This window comes from Aquarana catesbeiana, linkage group LG06 (genome assembly GCF_042186555.1).
Source record: "Aquarana catesbeiana isolate 2022-GZ linkage group LG06, ASM4218655v1, whole genome shotgun sequence".
In the NCBI taxonomy this organism is placed as follows: domain Eukaryota; kingdom Metazoa; phylum Chordata; class Amphibia; order Anura; family Ranidae; genus Aquarana; species Aquarana catesbeiana.
The window spans coordinates 81,412,362-81,432,581 of NC_133329.1; positions in this window are offsets into that span (position 1 = coordinate 81,412,362).

Sequence of the window (20,220 nt, forward strand, 5' to 3'; positions counted from 1 at the left end):
CACCGGGGGTAGATGCACCTTCTGCCCATCCCTTGCTTTGCCTGTGAGTCTCTGTCCACCCAAAGTCCTTCCGAAGATATCACTTATCAGGGAAGTTGCTGAGCTCCAAATCTCATGTACCATCATCTCCATTTTGACTTTTTTTGGCGATGGGCTCTGTGCCTGTTGTTCTGCTCAGTTTACTACTGGTGATGGTGTTGGACCAAAAAAAGTAGCCACCTCCTAATTCAATAGAGAGGACAAAGGGCAATCGTAAATTAATATATTCAAAATGGGACTAAAGTGTGCTGCGGTGTTCCATAAGTGTCAGTGATTGGTCCGAATCTTGAAGACTAGGCCTTTTCCTGACACTTCAAACATACATGTAAAAATCTGTATTTTTTGCAATAAAATTACTTAGAACCCCCAAAAATGATATATTTTTTTAAAGCAGAGGCTCTAGAGAATAAATTGGTGGGTGTTGCAATTTTTTATGTCACACGATATTTGCACAGCGTTTTTTGAAAAACACTTTTTTTTTGGAAAAAAATACACTTTAATTTTAATGCACACAAATATATAATATAATTCTTAAATGTTCGGTAAAATATAAAAGATTATGTTATGCCGAGTAAATGGATACCAAGCATGTCATTCTTTAAAATGATGCTTGCCTGTGGAACGATGCTTTAAAATACTTTACAGGTTACCACTTTAGATTTACACAGGTCTGGTGCTAGAATTATTGCATTTGATCTGACATTTGCGGTTTTACCTCACGTGTGGTGCAACTGCTGTTCATGTGCCTGTGCTTTTGCGCAAAACCACGGGGGGGGGGGGGGGGGGGGATGGGGGTGCATTAAACTTTTTTTTTATTACTATTTATTATTTTTACACTGTACCTTTTTCATTTTTTGTATCACTTTTATTGTTATCACAAGGAATGTAAACATCCCCTGTTATAGCAAAACGTAGTGACAGGTCTTCTCCACTGAGACATCTGGGGTCTATTAGACCCCAGATCTCTCCTCTGCCCTTAAAGTGATTGTAAAGCTTTGATTATTTAAAAAAAAAAAATAACAAACTTGTCGTACTTACCTCCATTGTGCAGCTCGTTTTGCACAGAGTGGCCCCGAACACCGTCTTCTGGGGTCCCTCAGTGGCTCTCGCGGCTCCTCCCCACATCAGATAACCCCCTAGGAGAAGCGCTCTCCCGGGGGGGGGGTTACCTTGTGGGCACGCTCCCGAATCCAGCATTCGGTGTCCATAGCCGCCCAATGTATGACTCGGCCCCGCCCCCGGAGCCTGCGTCATTGGATTTGATTGACAGCAGCGGGAGCAAATGGCTGCGCTGCTATCAATCTATCCAATCAAGAGCCAAGAACCCCAGTCAGAGGGATAGCGCGTCCCCGCCGGGTGAAGTTCCAGGGCTCAGGTAAGTAAAACGGGGGGGTGGGGGGCCGGTCACTGCCAGGTGTTTTTTAGGATGCATTAAGGTGAAAAAACACAAGGGTTTACAACCCCTTTAAAAGCTTCAGATCGTACCAAGATTGGTATGATCCAATGCTTTTTAAAAGCCAGCAATAGTTTGTTTACAACCGGAGAAACCGCCAGTTTGCAGCTGCAGACATCATTCCGGTATAACCACTTAAAGTCCTGTGACTTAAGTGTATGTCGCCCGGCGGTAAGTAGTTAAAGGGTTAGTTCACCTTTAATTAAAAAAAAAAAAACAGTCTATAAGAGGCATCTGTAAATAAAAACAAAATGTGCAGCTTTGGTTATTGCCCTTGCTATAGGTGTTGTCCATTTATGTACCTCCCAAAGCCTTGCTGAAAACCCCCCAGAGATGACGTCACCCTGCCTCGTTGCTAGGATGTTGCTAAGATGCTCTCAGCCGTTACAGTTGCTAAAAATTACTTGCTATGGATGTCTGGTTTGCCAAGGGAGCTTTTTTGCAGCCTTAAAGGAGATCTCCATACATTGTCCGTTGAGAGAACAGCGAGAGGTAAGGGTAAATTGTTAATTACACTTACCTCCATGCTGTCCCTTCTGAAATGCATCTCTCCTGAGAATGGGAGCAAAGCATGACAGCTTGGCTAGGTGCTCAACTTTCAGTCCCTGAATGAAATTAATCACTGCAACGATGACCCTGCATCTAGTAAGGATTTGTTCACAACACACAGCATGCTTTATTGTGCGTATGTGCATATAACACATGTGCATTGGTGCGCTGCAGTGCCTTCTTAAAACACGTTGCAAATGTTTGCTTTTTTTTTATTATTTCCTTTTTTTTGTAGTGAAGAAAAATATAAAACCTTAATAAAAATTGTCAATATAAAAAAAAAAAAAAGAAGAATAAACACTAAAAATGTTACAAGATTCCAAGAGCGAAAACTGTCTTGTCATACACACAATAATACGCTCAGGTATCGCATAGAGGCTCCAAATCTTCAGCCAAGTTCAGCTAACACATAGTACATGGACTACTAGAAAATCAGGCAGACCAGATGTGTAGGAACATTGTAATAGGTTCCTATGGAGAGTTTTACAGCGACTTCAGGCCCAATGGAGTAAACCAGATGCTCACTGGATTCATAAAAAAGAAATAATCCAACATACAACGAGAGAAAGATAGAAGAAGAAACAAAAGAAGAGAGAGAAAAAAAAACTGGGAAGACAAGGCTCATGAAAAGGGTCTTTAAAGCCCTGAGGGATCCTCTCTGAGATGCCAGGGCTTCCAGACCGCGCAGTGATGATTTATCTTATTCACCAGGCGTGCCGTCAGGGACTCCATAAATTCCACATCCTTGATCCCAGCTTAAAGCTCGGTTGGAGTCGGCTGGGTTTTTCTCTTCCATTGGAGGACTATCAAACATCTGGCCGCTGTCAGGATATGACTGGTCAGTTTTTTGGCTAAAATAGGTAAATTTAAGGGGGAGTAGCCTTAAAAGATAGGGTTTTGGGAGGAGGGGGGTATCTATCTCGAACAGCCGGTGGGGGAGGTCCTGGACCGAGCGCCAATAAGATTGCAAAGATGGGCACTGCCAATAGATATGGAGTAAGGTACCCTGATCCTTACAACACCTCCAGTAGCGATCCAAGGATAATTGGTATATGGTGTGCAGGCGGGTAGGGGTCATGTACCAAAAGAATGGCACTTTGTATGTGTTTTCCTTGTAGAGAGTGCAGATAGAGCTTTTGGCTGGCTGGGACCATATGACTTGCCACTGTGCAATTGAGAGTTCTTCCCCAAGAGCTTGCTCCCATTTGGTCATATAGCCATGTTGGCCTGAGTATCTATATTGTATGAGTTTAATATTTTATACACAGTATATCCAAGGTTAAACCCTTTTGTGAGGGACCAGAAAGGATTAGGTGTTCAAATAGGGACAGTTTAGAGAACTGGAGATTGAGTGCGAAAGTTAGTGCATAGTGGCGTATTTGAAGATAGCCAAAAAAAGCACTAAGGGGGAGGTCATGTCTCTCCCTGAGTTCCTCAAATGAAAGTAGTGCTCTGAACACAGGATTTACTAGATGGCCGTAGTGGAAGAGATTCCTCTGCAGCCATGGGGAGACCATCTGATGGGTTAGACTGTCTGGCAGCTTAGGGTTGTAGAGGAAGGCTGTCAGTAAAGAAGCTTCAGATTGGAGGGAGTGTGTTTGCTTTAGGTGTTGTCAGTGGCGGCCTGTGCATTGTGGGCGCAGCCCCCCTCCTTTCAGGACGTTGGGCGCATGAATTTCTATGGGGGGGTGTTTTTTGAAGCACTCGATTAGAACCAGAGACTCTAATAGGCTTCAAAAAAGGAGGGGCTTGGGGCGCAGAGCATTGCGTCCGGAACACAACCAGTTGTGAATTAAAATTCGCTGTTGTAACACTGATCCCCCTCCTGGCCAATCGGGAAGTGGGTCTGGTACCCTTCACCTGATTGCCTGAAAGGACAGGCGGTCCTATTGGACGCCTAGGAGGAGGGGGGGAGACGCACGGCGGAAGCCGCTGTGGTCTCAGAAGAGAAGAGAACACAGACGCTGCCAGATGCCCGCTGAAGCCTGATCCCCTACCCGATGTGCCCGCCGATCCCTGCCGCCAATGGGGTAAGCGCCATGGTGTGCATTAGAGAGGCAGAGAGTATATTAGCATCAGTATTTCATAGTATATTATTCGAGTGGATTGGGGCTAGCCATAGTTTATCTATTTGAGTCCAACGATTGTATCCCGGGAGGGTAGTCCATGAAGCTACAGCCCCTATACGACCCAGCCATGAGATCTGGTAGTTTCTCCACTTTGTTAGAAGAGATCTGATAGACACTAAAAGAAGTTTGAAGTTGGCTTCATATAAAGAGTTGTATCGGGATGTGATGTGAATCCCAAGATAGTTGATGGCAGAGGTTTTTAACGTATAGGAAATTTTTTTTTAATTCTATGTAATTCTATGAACTTTAGTGGCTTATAGTGCATTGAAAGACACTGTTCTGCACAAAAATTCCCAAGTCCTATTTTATTTCACTTGCAACAATGTAATATGTTGGTGTGAGCTTCAGCTCACAGGACATAAGGCAGTGCTGCTTACTCCAGCCCAGCACTGCTGATGTATATGAGCCCACAACAGGCTTTTTATTTTAAAGAGGCAAACTAAGATACTATAAAATTCATAAACTATTAAAGGACTCAATAGTAAGTCCTGACCATAATAAAAGAGGATATTATGTACAAAACGACTACTAATTTCCTTTAAATAGACCCGATGCTGTATTTACTTGTACTTGGTCGTTGTTCCGTGACCAATCCAAGTACCTTGACCTGAAGTGCTTTGTGTAATATTGCCGTTTTATAGCCAGACTGTACTTGGAATTATATCCAGTTACCCACAGGTTAATTTCAATTTATATTACTACATCGTGTTCCAAATGATCGTAGTGTGGGCAGCCTCTGCCAGGAACATAATTATTATATATTATAAACAGTGGACATTGGACCGTGTAAACCTGAACCAAACACAGCAATGTGTCTACGGCCGTAAATCCTTTACAGCAGAGTACAAATATTTCTGTTTATTCTACAAGTCAGGAGGCACAGCTGGCCCTCGCTAAGCGAAGAGATGAAATAATAATTACACTATATGGGCAAAAGTGTGTGAACACCCAACCACAACACCAATTTTATAGGGCGAAAAGTATTTAAACACCCCTTCCAATTTTTTGGAACACTACAAGCGTTTCTAGTAAAGGGTACTAATAATACTACAAAAAGATTTGGGACAATTGTGCACTTCCAACCTTGTTAAGTTTGGTGAAGGCCCTCTTCTGTTCCAGCATGACTGTGCCCCGGTGTACAAAGCCAGCTTCATAAAGACATGGTTTGTTGAGTTTGGTGTGGAGGAACTTGAGAGCCCTCATCTTAACCCTAATGAGGCAACATGGTGGTAAGCACTTCTGCTCTACAACACTAGGGGCCTCTAGCTCAACCCTACCTTTAGGATGAATTGGGAGGCTGATTGTGATCCAGGTCTTCTCCATCCAACATCAGTAGCTGAGCTCACAAATGGTCTTTTGACTGAATGGCGACAAAATTCCCACAGACACCCTCCAAACTCTTGCGGAAAGCCTTCCCAGAAGAGTGGAGGGCGGCTATTATGGCCACTGCATTCCGTCCACCTGGATGATCTCCACTGATCTCAGCACACTTTGGCTCACGAGCCATCCGCCACACACCTTGGTCTGTAGTTCCCAGGCATCTTCCATTAGGGGGTGTGGTGCCGGTATCCCCAGGAATTACACATTCCTTAGTGGGGTTAGTTTGTTTAGCTGAGTGACATCAGGGCCGGGGCCTTCTCCTCCTCTTCCCCCAGCCGAGCCCCTGAGCCTGGGTTTACACTGGAGTGGTGCGGGAAACCACTTGTGATTCGGACAGGAATCGCACCACAGTATCGGAGCATTTGCAAAGTACAATTACTCGTACAAATGCTTATCTAGTAAACGTCCCTCCTTCACATTTTCTTTCCATTCTCGTTTGTTGACGAACATTTGAATTGAATTTCATTCAGTTTTCATCACTGGAAACGTGCCCTTGATGAAAATTATGATGAAAATATTTTCGTCTACAAAATTACACTGGTGTCGGGGAGCCCTCAACAACTCTGTGACAGACCTAACCAGGACAGGTGCTTTTGGAGAGGACTGGGGACAAGCCTCTTACCCACTGACTATGGGCCCTGGCTTTTTGGGGAACACTGCTCTTTAGGAGGTGTGTGCCTGGGGGATCCTTGGAGTGGTATCTTTTCTGATTCGGGTTTGTGTCTCCCCAGAACACACACTCTGGGAGTCTAGGCCCGGGATTAATGTTAAGTGACTAGATGCCACATTTCCAGCAATGACTACTCCACGCAATGTGCTAATTAACTTGCCTATTATTTGCTAGCAAACTACTGTGGAGATGTTGAACTTATGATAATGTGTAGTGTACTTTGTGAGCTTGGTGCCAGCCAGTCTGACCTGGAATGGGATATCTGATTAATCATTGCCCAGGTGGCTAGTTGTTTAATTAGCATAATGTTTATAGTATATGTTTGTTGTTGTAATTATATTCTTGTGTACAGTTTGTAAGGTTAGTGTAATATGATCATGAGGGGGATGTCCTTCTGTAGGGTATAAAATATGTGTCTGAGTTTCAATAAAAGTAGTTCCTTAGGTTTTTACCATGTTTGTATGATGTTTGGGGTAAAAAGGGCTGGTGTTAGCTCTCGATCTGCTCGGAACGGTTTGGAGGGCAGGAGGTGCTTTTTGGCGGACGGAAGCACCTAGTTGGGGTGCTCAGGCGGTTTCATCAAAAACTCCCTATGCAACTAAAGCATGCTGCCATCCTGGTTTCTGAAATCTTGATCCCAAATTCATGGGAATTGTTCCCATTAAATAGTACGCAGCAACAGCCCTGAAGAAGGGGGAGTCTATGTCCCTGAAACATGTTGGCTTGATATGTGTTGCTACTTTTTAATAAATGTCTATGAGCCATACTTTACAAGTTGTATTTCTTTGCACACCAAGCACTCCTTTATTAATAAACCCAGGACCCTCCATTCACTATATCTGATCTCCCACAGTACACAGAACATGGAAATGCAATTATTTTAGTAAATATAAACTGCTAAATACCTTGTTTTCATCAGCAGTATATAGAAGTCTTGTGACTTCTATCAGTATCTGGTAAAGCTTGTAGGAGGAGTTTTCATTCTCCCCTGACTGTCCTTTGAGGCTAGGTGACCCCTGACCCTCTGTCTTAACGGTGCTGATTGGCCCTGTGCTGATCACATGCACTCCCCCAAGAAGAAGAAATCTCTCTAGCAATACACAACAGACTGAGCATGTGCAGCTTGTCCCCATAGCCTCTGTTGTAATAGAGATGGTTTGGGGACAGTGGAAGAAGGGGAGGATCAGAGAAAACAGGATCAAGCAGCCTTTTTACACAATGCAGAGGATTAGCCCCTTAGGTTCCACAATGAGAAAAACGAGCATGCCTTACTGCATATACAAACTGACTTTACTGTTTAGTAACACTTTAACAAGATCCTAATGCAGGGGTAGGCAACCCCGGTACTGGTGCCACAAGCAATACACAAAGCCTCTTTTGCCGGCACTTGACTCCCTCCCCATCAGCAGAGCAGTGCAGGGAAGTGTCAGTGAGACACTAATGCATTCCAATTTCAGAATTCCCCACACCGCACCTGCACTGAGGGGGAGGCACTGTGCCCCCACACATTGTAAAAGATGGGAAACATTGATTGGTTCTCTAACTTTGATGTAGCTGTGATTGTCAGCTTTTATGATGGGGAAGAGATTGGGTGAGTTTCTGCTGGGGGGGGGGGATGGAGTTTGGGCAGTCCCTGTTTTCAGGAGGAGGAGGACTGTCATTGGCCACTGCTAAAGCCTATCACAGTCCTGCTAGCTCCGCCCACCATCTGGAGGAAGATGACTTGCTTGGTTGCCACTACCAATCTCAGAAAGAAGAGATTTCACTGTGATTGAGAAAAAACACAATCAGGTGACAGTTTGTGGAATTACTGTTGAGCTTCTGAACTTTGTTGAAATTATTCCTGAACCTTTGCGTCACTTACTACTGAACCCCGGCACTCTGCGTCCCTTTAAGCCACAGCCAGTATTCAGCGCAATGAAAATCACACCTAACTTTTCCTGTGGCGCAGAGGTGGGGCAGATGAGCAGGGGGGTTCAGTGTTGGGCCAGATGGGCAGGGGGGTTCAGTGTTGGGCCAGATGGGCAGGGGGGTTCAGTGTTGGGCCAGATGGGCAGGGGGGTTCAGTGTTGGGGCAGATGAGCAGGGGGGTTTAGCGGTGGGACAGAAGAGCAAGGGGGTTCAGTGTTGGTCCAGAAGAGCAAGGGGGTTCAGTGTTGGGCCAGATGACCAAGGGGGTTCAGTGTTGGGACAGATGAGCAGGGGGTTCAGTGTTGGGGCAAATGAGCAGGGGGTTAGTGTTGGGCCAGATGAGCAGGGGGGTTTAGTGTTGGGGCAGATGAGCAGGGGGAGTTCAGTTTTGGGGCACATGAGCAGGGGGTACAATGTTGGGCCAGATGAGCAGGGGGGTTCAGTGTTGGGCCAGATGAGCAGGGGGGTTTAGTGTTGGGGCAGATGAGCAGGGGGAGTTCAGTTTTGGGGCACATGAGCAGGGGGTACAATGTTGGGTCAGATGAGCAGGGGGGTTCAGTGTTGGGCCAGATGAGCAGGGGGGTTTAGTGTTGGGGCAGATGAGCAGGGAGTTCAGTTTTGGGGCACATGAGCAGGGGGTACAATGTTGGGCCAGATGAGCAGGGGGGTACAGTGTTGGGCCAGATGAGCAGGGGGGTACAGTGTTGGGCCAGATGAGCATGGGGTTTAGTGTTGGGGCAGATGAGAAGGGGGTTCAGTTGTGGGACAGAAAAGCAGGGGGTAGAGCAGTGGGGCAGGAGAGCAGGGGGACAGAGGTGGGGCAGAAGAGCAGGGGGTCACAGAGGTTAGACAGATGTGCAGGAGGTACATTGGTGGGGCAGATGAGAAAGTGGGTTACAGTGGTGGGGCAGATGAGCAGATGGGTTTAGTGTCAGAACAGATGAGAAGGTGATTCAGTAGTGAAGTAGTGAGACAGAAGAGCATGGGGATACGGCGGTGGAGCAGATGTTCAGGGAAGTACAGTGGTGGGGCAGATTTGCAGGGGGGACAGTGATCTGAGGTGTGAAGGTTCATGAATTGGGGCTGATCTAAGGTGTGGAGTTGCAGGAATTGGGGCTGATCTGAGGCGTGAGAGTACAGGATGTTAATTTCTCACTACTAGTAGTTTACAGCATTTACTTTATAAAAAAATTCTTTTCATGAATGAGAGTGTGAAGTTGACATTGTTTGTTATAAAATCGTCACACTCAATTTCTCTGAAAACATTTTTCGGCACACTGTGCTCAAAAGGTTGCCTACCCCTGTCCTAATGTAAACCATTGCCACTTTGTTTATAAACAAAGCCTTGTGCTCACCATATCACACGGACAGGATGATCACATGACTCTGCTGATAAGCAGTGAGAGTGACAGCTGACACTTTGTTTCTGTCTAGGTGCTTATTTATGAGAATAATGATTCATCGTAGATTTTAAAAAAATTAACAGCAACATAGTATATATATATATATATATATATATATATATATATATATATATATTTTTTTTTTTTTTATAGTTGCAACATAGTATATAGTAATTATTTATTCAACCTTTTTACGAGAGCTGCCTATTTTATTGCTGTGAAAGTAATGACAATATAATAAGTCATCCTCCTTTCTCGGATCTCAATGTTTACCTTTGCAGACTGGGAGTAAACTGGTTTCACTGGTCATGAAGTAGACGGATAAGAGTTGGCACACTCACCTGACCTGGCTGACAGCCACAGTTTATGGGTGAAATAACAATCGGCCATGTTGGATATTTTGTCCGGTTGCTGTTTTTTTGTAATCCAAGGTAATGTTCAGTCATTTTTTATAATCCACGAGGAACAATGATTCCCATAAATGCATGCAGAAGACCAATATCGTATGTGTGCCAAGTCTCATCTGTTTACATCATGACCAGTGAAACCAGTTTACTTCCAGTATGTAAAGGTAAACACTGAGATTCCAGAAAGGAAGATGGCTCCTTACTGTAATAAAATCAGAAGCTCCAATAGACATGTTAAATAAACAATTGGTCATGCTGCCTCTCTAAACCTCATTGTCATAAACGTTTTGAAGGACCAAGCATAAATTTCTATGATTAGATTTTTGGAAAGTAAGATTTTCCAGCAATCATTTGCTCAAACTCCCAGATTTCCTTTACTAAATTTATTTTAAGGGAACTTGTTATGAAAGAACTGCATAAGCCATTGTTGCTAACCCCCTTCTAAATATTGCTTGAGTGTTATAATAATTCTTCTGGCTTTGCGGAGAATGCAGTTTAAAGTAGAACTTCAGGAAAAAAACTCATTTGATATTTGCCTGGTTCCGCTTAGTTGCCTGTAATTCTCTGTATATCACATCCAGCATAGATGTGCACAGCCTATTGCATTAGGGTGTGCACCTCAAAGCTCAAACACATACAGTGCCTTGAAAAAGTATTCACACCCCTTGAAATTTTCCACATTTTGTCATGATACAACTAAAAACGTAAATGTATTTTATTGGGATTTTATGTGATAGACCAACACTAAGTGGCACATAGTTATCAAGTTGAAGATATAATAAGTGTTTTTTTAACCGGTTCAATACGGGGCATTTTCACCCCCTTCCTTCCCAGACCAATTTTTAGTTTTCAGTGCTGTCGCATTTTAAACGACAATTGCGCGGTCGTGCGACGTTGTACCCAAACAAAATTGACGTCCTTTTTTTTTCCACAAATAGAGCTTTCTTTTGGTGGTATTTGATCACCTCTGCGGTTTTTATTTTTTGCGCTATAAACAAAAGAAGAGTGACAATTTTGAAAAAAACACAATATTTTTTACTTTTTGCTATAATAAATTTTGTCATGATACAACTAAAAACGTAAATGTATTCTATTGGGATTTTATGTGATAGACCAACACTAAGTGGCACATAGTTATCAAGTTGAAGATATAATAAGTGTTTTTTTAACCGGTTCAATACGGGGCATTTTCTTTTTTTAAAAAACAAATTTTTTCCTCAGTTTCGGCCGATACGTATTCTTCTATATATTCTTGGTAAAAAAAAACGCAATAAGCGTATATTGATTGGTTTGCACAAAAGTTATAGCGTCTTCAAAATAGGGGATAGATTTATAACATTTTTTTTTTTTAAATTATTTATTTATTTTTTTTACTAGTAATAGCGGCGATCGCGATTTTTTTTCGTGACTGCGACATTATGGCGGACACATCGGACACTTTTGACACATTTTTGGGACCATTCACATTTATACAGCGATCAATTCTTTAAAATTGCATTGATTACTGTGTAAATGTGACAGGCAGGGAAGAGGTTAACCACTAGGGGGACACAAGGGGTTAAATGTGTTTCCTAGGGAATGCTTCTAACTGTGGGGGGCGGGGACGTACAAGGGGAGGAGTTCGATCAGTGTTCCGCTGTACTGGGAACACAGATCGCTCTCCTCTCACCTGACAGGACATGGATCTGTGTGTTTACACACACAGATCCACGGTCCGGCCCGGTTAACGGGCAATCGCGGGTGCCCGGCGGACATCGCGGCCGCCAGGCACACGCACCGGGTCCCGAGCAATGCGGCAGGCGCGCACGCGCCCCCTAGCCGGCCGGGAACCCGAGGCCGTCATATGACGTCCACCCAGGATGGGAGATCCCATCTGTAGACGACATATGTCTATACGCGGGCAGGGAAGTGGTTAACATTTTTTTTACAAATAAATATGTGAAAAGTGTGACCTGCATTTGTATTCAGCCCCCTTTACTCTGATACCCCTAACTAAAATCTAGTGGAACCAATTGCCTTCAGAAGTCACCTAATTAGTAAATTAGTCCACCTGTGTGTAATTTAATCTCAGTATAAATACAGCTGTAGCACCCTGATGTTTAGGAGGGTTGCTATCAAATGTATTTGCCAAGTGATAGTTGCCTTGGCCAATTGATAGGAGGTCAATTGATTTCACCCTAATTCTGGAATTGCTGCACTTCTCTCTTCTGTCACTAGATGGCCGGGTATCTGGTGGCATTAGATAAGACAAGGGCATTGCAAGGACAGATTAGGAATGAATGGGGTGTCTCAGCCAATGGGCAGGGAATTTCTTGGGTCCCTTGGCCTGCTAGGAGAGCCTATTTATTTGGGTGGAGTCAGGTGATCGGGGTTCTGTGCCACCTGGACGGCTGTCTGGGTGGACGTGTGTTGTAGTGTCCCAGGCTGCTAGGCCATAAGCCTTGGGCCTATCCCTGGGGACACCTGGCTGCTAGGCTGTCTGAGGACCTATCCAGAAGCAAGAGAGCAGCATAGGGTTGGAACTGCGGCTTGCAGTCCAACCAGAAGCAATGGTTCTGCCGGCCGGAGATCCAGCTGTGGTCGGAGGTAGAGGGGGAATCTGTCGCCACTAAGGGACCATCCACTTTGCTACCGGAGAACACTGCGAGTAGCTGAAGCAAGTATTTGATCAGTATTCTCACCAGCCGAGGATGGTAAAGAATTGGTAAAACTTCAGCAGGTGCCAAGCCAGGGACCCTGCCAGTGGTGGTGACGCATGCGGAGCATTATTGTGTGCCAAGCTGGGGACCAAGCAGGTCATCGGGGTAACGCTTGAGGAGTATCTGTGAGTGCCAAGCTAGGGACCCAGCAGGGATGCGGGGGTGACGCTTGAGGAAGATACTGAGTGAGAAGATTGGAGGAGCTCAGAAGATCTAGTGGAGAGAAGATATTTTAGTCTAGTGAAAGACTGGGAGCTCAGCTGAGTGGAGTTCTACAATAGGAGATTGTAGAAGAAGTGGAGGAGTTCATTGAAACCTTTGTTAGAAACTGTTAAAAGTGTTACAAGATTGTTGCCATAGTAGACAGCGGTCTTACTCATGCAGATGTGGTGTCTAGCTGGATGCCTTTCCCTGCATGGCTGTCTGCCTATAGACAGTCTCGGAGTCTGCCAATTAACATTGTATCTACAAAAGGGTACCTTACTATATCAAAAATAAAATTAGAAATATGACATTGCTAACTGCATATTGCACTTGTTTGTAGCCTAAATACTGAAATGTGCACTTAAAACTCTAATTTTGTAACTTTTGGTAATGCCAGTAAAAACTTGGCTGCTCCAGTAAATTTTAGGTGTCGTGTTAGTGAATTTCAATTTGGTAGATTGGCAACACTGCTCCGTGTGCATGCATTGTAATGTACACATGTAGGTGTGAATGGCTCCATATAGTTTCCCTTTACCTTGCACAAAGAATAGGATTTCGATGCAAAATGCATTTTTATGCAGCAAAACATGAAAAGGCCCTGAAAAAAAATGGCTCACATGCCTCGGCTTTTGTTTACTTCAAGACCGCCCACAGTACATTTACGTCATTACTTTGACGTTAAATACCGCTGTTATGGCAGCAGCTAGCTGCCAAAACACTGGTATTTTCTTGTACAGTGGATGATTCTTCATCTAATAAAATTGATCCTGGCAGCAGATTCGCCATGAGATCACTTTTATAGGCAGCAGGAGGGGTGCCCCGCCACTTCCCGGTCGTCTCCGGAGTCGATCCAATGCGATCCATGGATGGGCAAGATAGCCCCCACTCGGCTCTATGCCCTTGGAAGAACGGAGCAACATCCGACGTCTTTTCCGCCTTCCGGCCTTAAAGGGATGATTTTTTTCATCTCTTAAAGGCAAAATTTCTTTTTGACCCCAGATCTCGCAATAAAGAGGCCCTGTCATGCATATTTCTATTACAACGGATGTTTACAGTCCTTGTAATAGGAATAAAAGTGAAAAAAAAAAATTTTAAATGGACAGTGTAAAAATATAAAGTAAAATAAATAAGAAAAATAATTAAATGTAAAGCGCCCCATCCCTCCAAACTTGCACAAAACATCATCTTTCACATTATACAAAAACATTTGGCTAACTTTACTGTTTTGTTTTTTGTTTTTTTTTTATTTGAAAAAGTGTTTTTTTCTAAGCAAACTGTGTTTGTAAGACCGCTGTCGATGTGACATAAAATATTGCAATGATCGCCATTTTATTCTCTAGGGTCTCTGCTAAAAAAAAAAAAAATTTAACATTTTTTAAAAATGTAAAAAGTTCCAAAAAAGGCCTCGTCTTAAAGTGGTTAACACAGCTATGGTATATTGATGGATGGCTTTGTTGATAAGGACAGCCAAATTTGACCCTAGTGCACACCCTACCATCTTTGTTTATAAACAAAGTCATGTGAAGAACAGGCCCTGAGCAGAAGAGAACCTAGGTGCAGGGCCCACATGACTGGGGGTTGCTGGGCAGTCTGTAAGGGGGGTGTATGGACATTTACTTTACTAAGGGGGCTTCCATTGGTGCAATGGAGGGGTAGGTGTGCGGCCTGGAGGCTGGGTTGGTCTCGGGGGTGGGGGTAATAGATCTCAGTAGGGGGTCAGCAGAAGAGAGGAGACCAGCATAGGAAGTGTTTCTTTCCCCTTCCCTGTGCTGCTGATGACATGGAGGACTTGGACAGAATCCTGGGCAGCTGCGCTCAGCTGCCCTGGCCAATGGCCCTCAGTGGCTGAATTTACATCTTGCTGCTGTGCTACAGGGGTCAGGGCAAGGCCCTGCTACTCCTACCCCTGCTTTTCCACGTGCGAAGAGGTCCTGGCTTCCTGCGCGCTTCAGCCTCTATGTGACACCCAGGGTGAGCCGCCGTGCAGGGAGCCCGAAGGGGGGGTCGGTGAATGATGCGATCGATCCCTCCCTATGTACTGTCTCATATGCATTGTTTGACGAAGTGGTGCGGTGGGTTCAAAAGTTTGGTCGGGGGTCTCTTATGGCCAAGACTGATATCGAATCAGCTTTTCGACTGTTGCCGGTCCACCCGGACAGTGTTCAACTGTTAAGTTGCTGTTGGGAAGGGAACTACTTTGTTGACCAGTGTCTGCCGATGGGTTGCACCATTTCCTGTTCCTATTTTGAGATGTTTAGTTCTTTTCTGGAATGGGTCATCAAGGACTTGTCAGGCCTTGGTTCCATTTTACACTAGCTGTACGATTTTTTGGTGTTAGGCCCTCCGGTGGAACAGTCCTGTCTAATTTTGTTGACCACATTACATGTCTTTCAAGTTTTTGGGGTTCCGTTGGCGCAGGGTAAGATGGAATGAATTGAATGAATTTGAATTTCTTGGGGATCATCATTAATACCAACTTGATGGAATTCCGGTTGCCGAGCAATAAGCTCGAGGACCTTCGGGGTTGGTGGCCGGGGTTCTGCGATGTTCCAAGGTACAGTTGCGGGAGTTGCAGTCCTTGCTGGGGAAACTCATTTTTGCGCGTCGAATTATGCCTATGGGGCGAGTGTTTTGCTGGTGACTGGCGGCTGCCACAGCTGGGGTCAAGGCACCGCATCATTCTGTTTGTATTCGACGAGAACACCGGGATGATTTACGGGTGTGGGACATGTTCTTGGAACAGTACAATGGTAGGTCTTTCTGAATGGGGCCTGCGGTCCCGGCTGTGGAATTGAATCTGTACACGGATACGGCGGGGTCGGTGGATTATGCGGCTTACTTTCATGGCCGGTGGAGTGCAGGCAAATGGGCTGAGGAATTGTCGGGGTCTGATCTCATTCGTAACCTGGCTTTTTTGGAATTGTTTCCTATAGTGCTGGCCGTGGAAATTTGGGGGTCAGAATGTAGGAATCAGCGGGTTCGCTTTCACTGTGACAATATGGGTGTGGTGCATGCCATTAACTTGTTGCCGGCTTCCTCCTTGCTGTTGTCCACTTGCTGCATCATTTGGTGGTGTTGTGTTTGCAATTGAATGTTTTTGTGTTTGCTGTTCATGTCCCGGGGGTGGAGAATGAGGTTGCTGATGCGCTTTCTTGCCTGGCGCTATGCCCGGTCGTCGTGGTAAGGGCTTGGTTGTTATTGTGGCCTGCTGGGCCCGGTCCTTTCCTGATCCATGAGGATGGATCGGCATTGTCCAGGTACCAGTTTCTGTCTGTTTCAGAAAATGTTTGGTGGCGGGAGAGTTTTCGCACGGGGAATATTCCTCACATTCTTTTAGGATTGGAGTGGCCACAGAGGCAGCGCACTGGGGCTTGAGCGACCAGATCCTGCAGCAGATTGGTCGTTGGGAATCCCACCGCTTTCGCTTGTACGTATGTCCGCATCTTCTTTAAGGTTGGGGGGGCTCTTTAGTGGAGTTGTTTCTCAGTGGCGAAAAGGGTGGCATCTTTTGTCTTGTGTTGTCTGTGTGTTTGTGATGTTGTGGCCTTGCTGGGCCGGGGGGTTAACTGTGGGGTCTGTATGAGTGGAGGGTGTGTTCATGGTTTTCTGTGTTTCTTGTTCTTTGTTTTTCAGACCCGGTGTGCTTGATGTGGATTCTGGGCCACTCGTATGTACACTGGGGGTCTAGGAGGGCACTGGTTAGGCCAGAGGGCAGGCAGTTGGGTTTCCCCCGTAATGAGGCAGTGGTTCGGTAGACTGGGATCCCAGGTATGCTTTGGTCTTGGGTATTACCGGAAATTCAGTGGTACGCCAGGATGGACAGACCTCCCAATGTGCTGCTAATGCATGTAGGTGGCAGTAACCTCAGTATTAGGGCTTCCAGAGAACTTATTCATTGGATTTTCTCCTCTTGAGGTCGGCCGTTCCGGACACAGTCCTAGGCTGGTCGGATATCATTGGCAGGGCAGCGTGGCGGGGGGGGCCCGGTCAGTGGATAGAATCAACAAGGCCAGGATCAAAGTCAATAAACTGGTGGCCACGTTTTTTGTCCGCAATGGGGGGCTAGTGGTTCGCCATGGGGAGTTGGAGGGAGACAATGGGATGTATTTGAGAAGTGATGGAGTACACTTGTCAGAGGTGGGCATTGATATGTGGTTTCTGGGTCTCCAGGAGGGGCTCCAGTGGGCCTTGCGGCTGTGGCAGTCCGCTCACTTGTGAGGTTTCACTGGTGGGCGTTTGTGGCAGGGGTCTCGTGTTCTTGGAGGTCAGAATGTTGGAAGGAATACAGTATGTGGTGTGGAACGGGTTGGGCCTATCTCAGTATGGGTACCTTCCCTATCATGGAAACAATGGCCTATCAGTCATCGGGCAAGAAAATAGTAAAAGTTTGTCCCTGATCTGGTGGAATTGTGGCTAGGGGGCAGAATGCCTAGATGGTGGTGGTACATCCAATGCAATAGAAAACCTTCCCTCATTAACCTGAGACATAGTCAGTTTAAGTTGGGTAAAAAAGTTGGGTTATAAAATGGAATTTATTTTATATAAAATTGTTATGGTTGTTATTAAAGGGGCCGCTATGGCCATTTAAAATCAAGAGTGTGTCGCGTGTTGCATTCTAAGGTATTGCTGGGCCAGCAAGAGGGGTTGTAGTAGGAGGTGTTGGCAAACGATACATCAGCCATACACAAGTCATGGATTTGCAGATAAAAAATGAGAGTGATGGCTGACACTTGTTTTCTTTCTAGGTGCCCATTTATGGGAATATTATAATTTCTTGTGGGTTTTAAAAAATGACAGTATGTACAGCCATTGTTTACCCAACCTATTAATTGCTGTGACATTATATGAAGTCATCTTTCTTTCTGGAATCTCAGTGTTTACATTTACAGACTGGAAGTAAACTGGTTTCACTTGTAGTGTTTTTAGACAAATGAAAGTTGGCACACGTACAATACAGGTGCTATAGACACAAGGCGATTGTCCACTCATCTCGCTGACACCAACAGCCAACCGCCCGTGGGTGAAATAACAATTGGTCATGTTGGATGCTTTTTTTTTTTTTTTTTAACCCAAGGTTAAGCCGGCTCTAAAGGTGTCTGCTCATGCTGCCTTTCTTGCAAAACCACTGATGACCTTAATTTCTTCTGTCCCGTTGACTCCAATGCCTTTCCCCGAAAGGAAACAATTTGCAGAAAAGGTGCAATTTTCACAGAAATTTTGGCAAAGTAAAAACTCTCAATTTTACCTAGCTCTGCTTTCATGTGCTGTAAATGTTTAAGACTTTTTTTTTTACAGAGTTGGCTAAAGAGCTTATAGATCAGCCATTCTCAACCAGGGTTCCTCTAGAGGTTGTTAAGGGTTCCTCAAACTGTGGCTGATTGACCTCCTATTTAATGGTGCCTGCATAGTTCCAGGGCCAACACTACTTGGCAAAACCAATAGCATAACACTCATGATCTCCTTAGCTGTCTGCGACAGTAGAATTCTAGCTAGCACTGTATTACTTCCATTCTTCTTGCTGACCAATGTAGGGAGCATATAGCACATAGACTCGATTAATTAGATTTAGTAGGGGTTCTCCGAGACCCAAAAAGTATTTTAAGGGGTTCCTCTGGTGTAAAAAGTTTGAGAAAGGCTGTTATAATATTAATTATATTAATAGTCATCAGGTATGCGCATAGGTTGCCAAATACCTCACATACAATCCACAGCCACTTTTTGACGTCTTCCAAGTTAAGTCCTCTGTTTTTTCTGCAGAAGCTGCCGCTATATATTAACCAAAATTAGGTTATGAGGTTCACAGAGAAACACAACATGGACATCGACCCTTGAGATCTCCACTCACGTTCACGGTAATGTTTACATGCAACCTCTTAAGAAGCAGTTCAAAGGAGTCACCAAAGGATTCCACAACTGGAATGTTTAACCTCTGTGCTAACTAGAAATTGCTCTACATAATATGAGTTCATGAGAGAGTAAACATGCTGAATGAGTACCCTGCCAAGATACATTGGAATGGCTGTGAGAAATCGAGATCATGTTCAAAGACCAGGGTTCCTCCAGAGATTAAGGGTTCCTTGAGCTGTGGCTGACTTATCTCCCATTTGATGGTGCCTATATGGTTCCAGGGCCAATGCTACTTGGCAAAGCCAGCAACATGATACCCATGATTATTTAGGCTGTCTACAAGGGTAGCATTCTGACCACGACTGTAATAATCGCATTCTTTCTACTTACCAACAATGTAGGGGCATATACCCCAATTACCAGATATAATGTCTACCTGTACTTAATTTTCACATTAAAGGAGCAATGATAGCCCCCATATTTCTCCTATGACCAGTTTACCTTAATAACTGCAAAACTGGATAACCGCTAGCGGACCATCCACCGCCTTTTCACTGCAGCAGGGTGGCCCCGCATTTCTGGGTAGGTGGCACGCGCACGTGCAACCGCTGCCCTGTCTGTGCTGTAATTTGCTACAGCAATGATTTATGGCCGGGACCTGCTGATCGGCTTAGCAAATCACAGTACAGAGCCCTGCGTTTACTTACAACACAGAGCTCTTTACACGGAGCAGCAATGTGGCTGTGTTTTTTCCTTGATAACACAGCCACATTTATTAGTAAATGCAGCACACATACCCTTTGATAACCCCTAGATGTTGACCCCTTCCCAGACAGTGTCATTAGTACAGTGACAGTGTAGAGCAGGGGTCTCAAACTGGTGGCCCTCCAGCTGTTGCCAAACTACAAATCCCATGAGGCATTGCAAGGCTGACAGTTACAAGCATGACTCCCACAGGCAGAGTCATGATGGGACTTGTAGCTTCGCAACAGCTGGAGGGCCGCCAGTTTGAGACCCCTGGTGTAGAGTATTAGCACCGATCGCTGTATTAGTGTCACTGGTGATGTCAGTGTTAGTTACTCAGTTCCCACCCAGTGTCCGGTCCGTTAGTGTCAGATTGACTGCTGCACTATCACAGTCCCACTATAAGTCGCTGATCACTGCCATTAGTATTCTTAACTACCCAATGGCTCAGCAGAGCTCCCCGGCATATCTGGGCACATGCCATAATGGTGGGCTAAAGCTCTGCTTTAAATAAAAACATTTAATGATGTTTAATGAATACAGAGCTGCAATAATTTGTATCTTTTATATCTGCCTGGAGTTAAGCTATCTTGAATTTCGAATACAGATTTTGTTTTTATTGATTTCATATGAATGGGAGTAAAAATACAGGAATGAGAAAAATATTTATTTATTTACAATGAAAATGTCAGTTGTAATGCATCTCATTTACTTCCATCAACACTTCAATACTGATTGCACTGAAGATTTCATTCATTGGTGGCACCCACATACAATTCAATCCA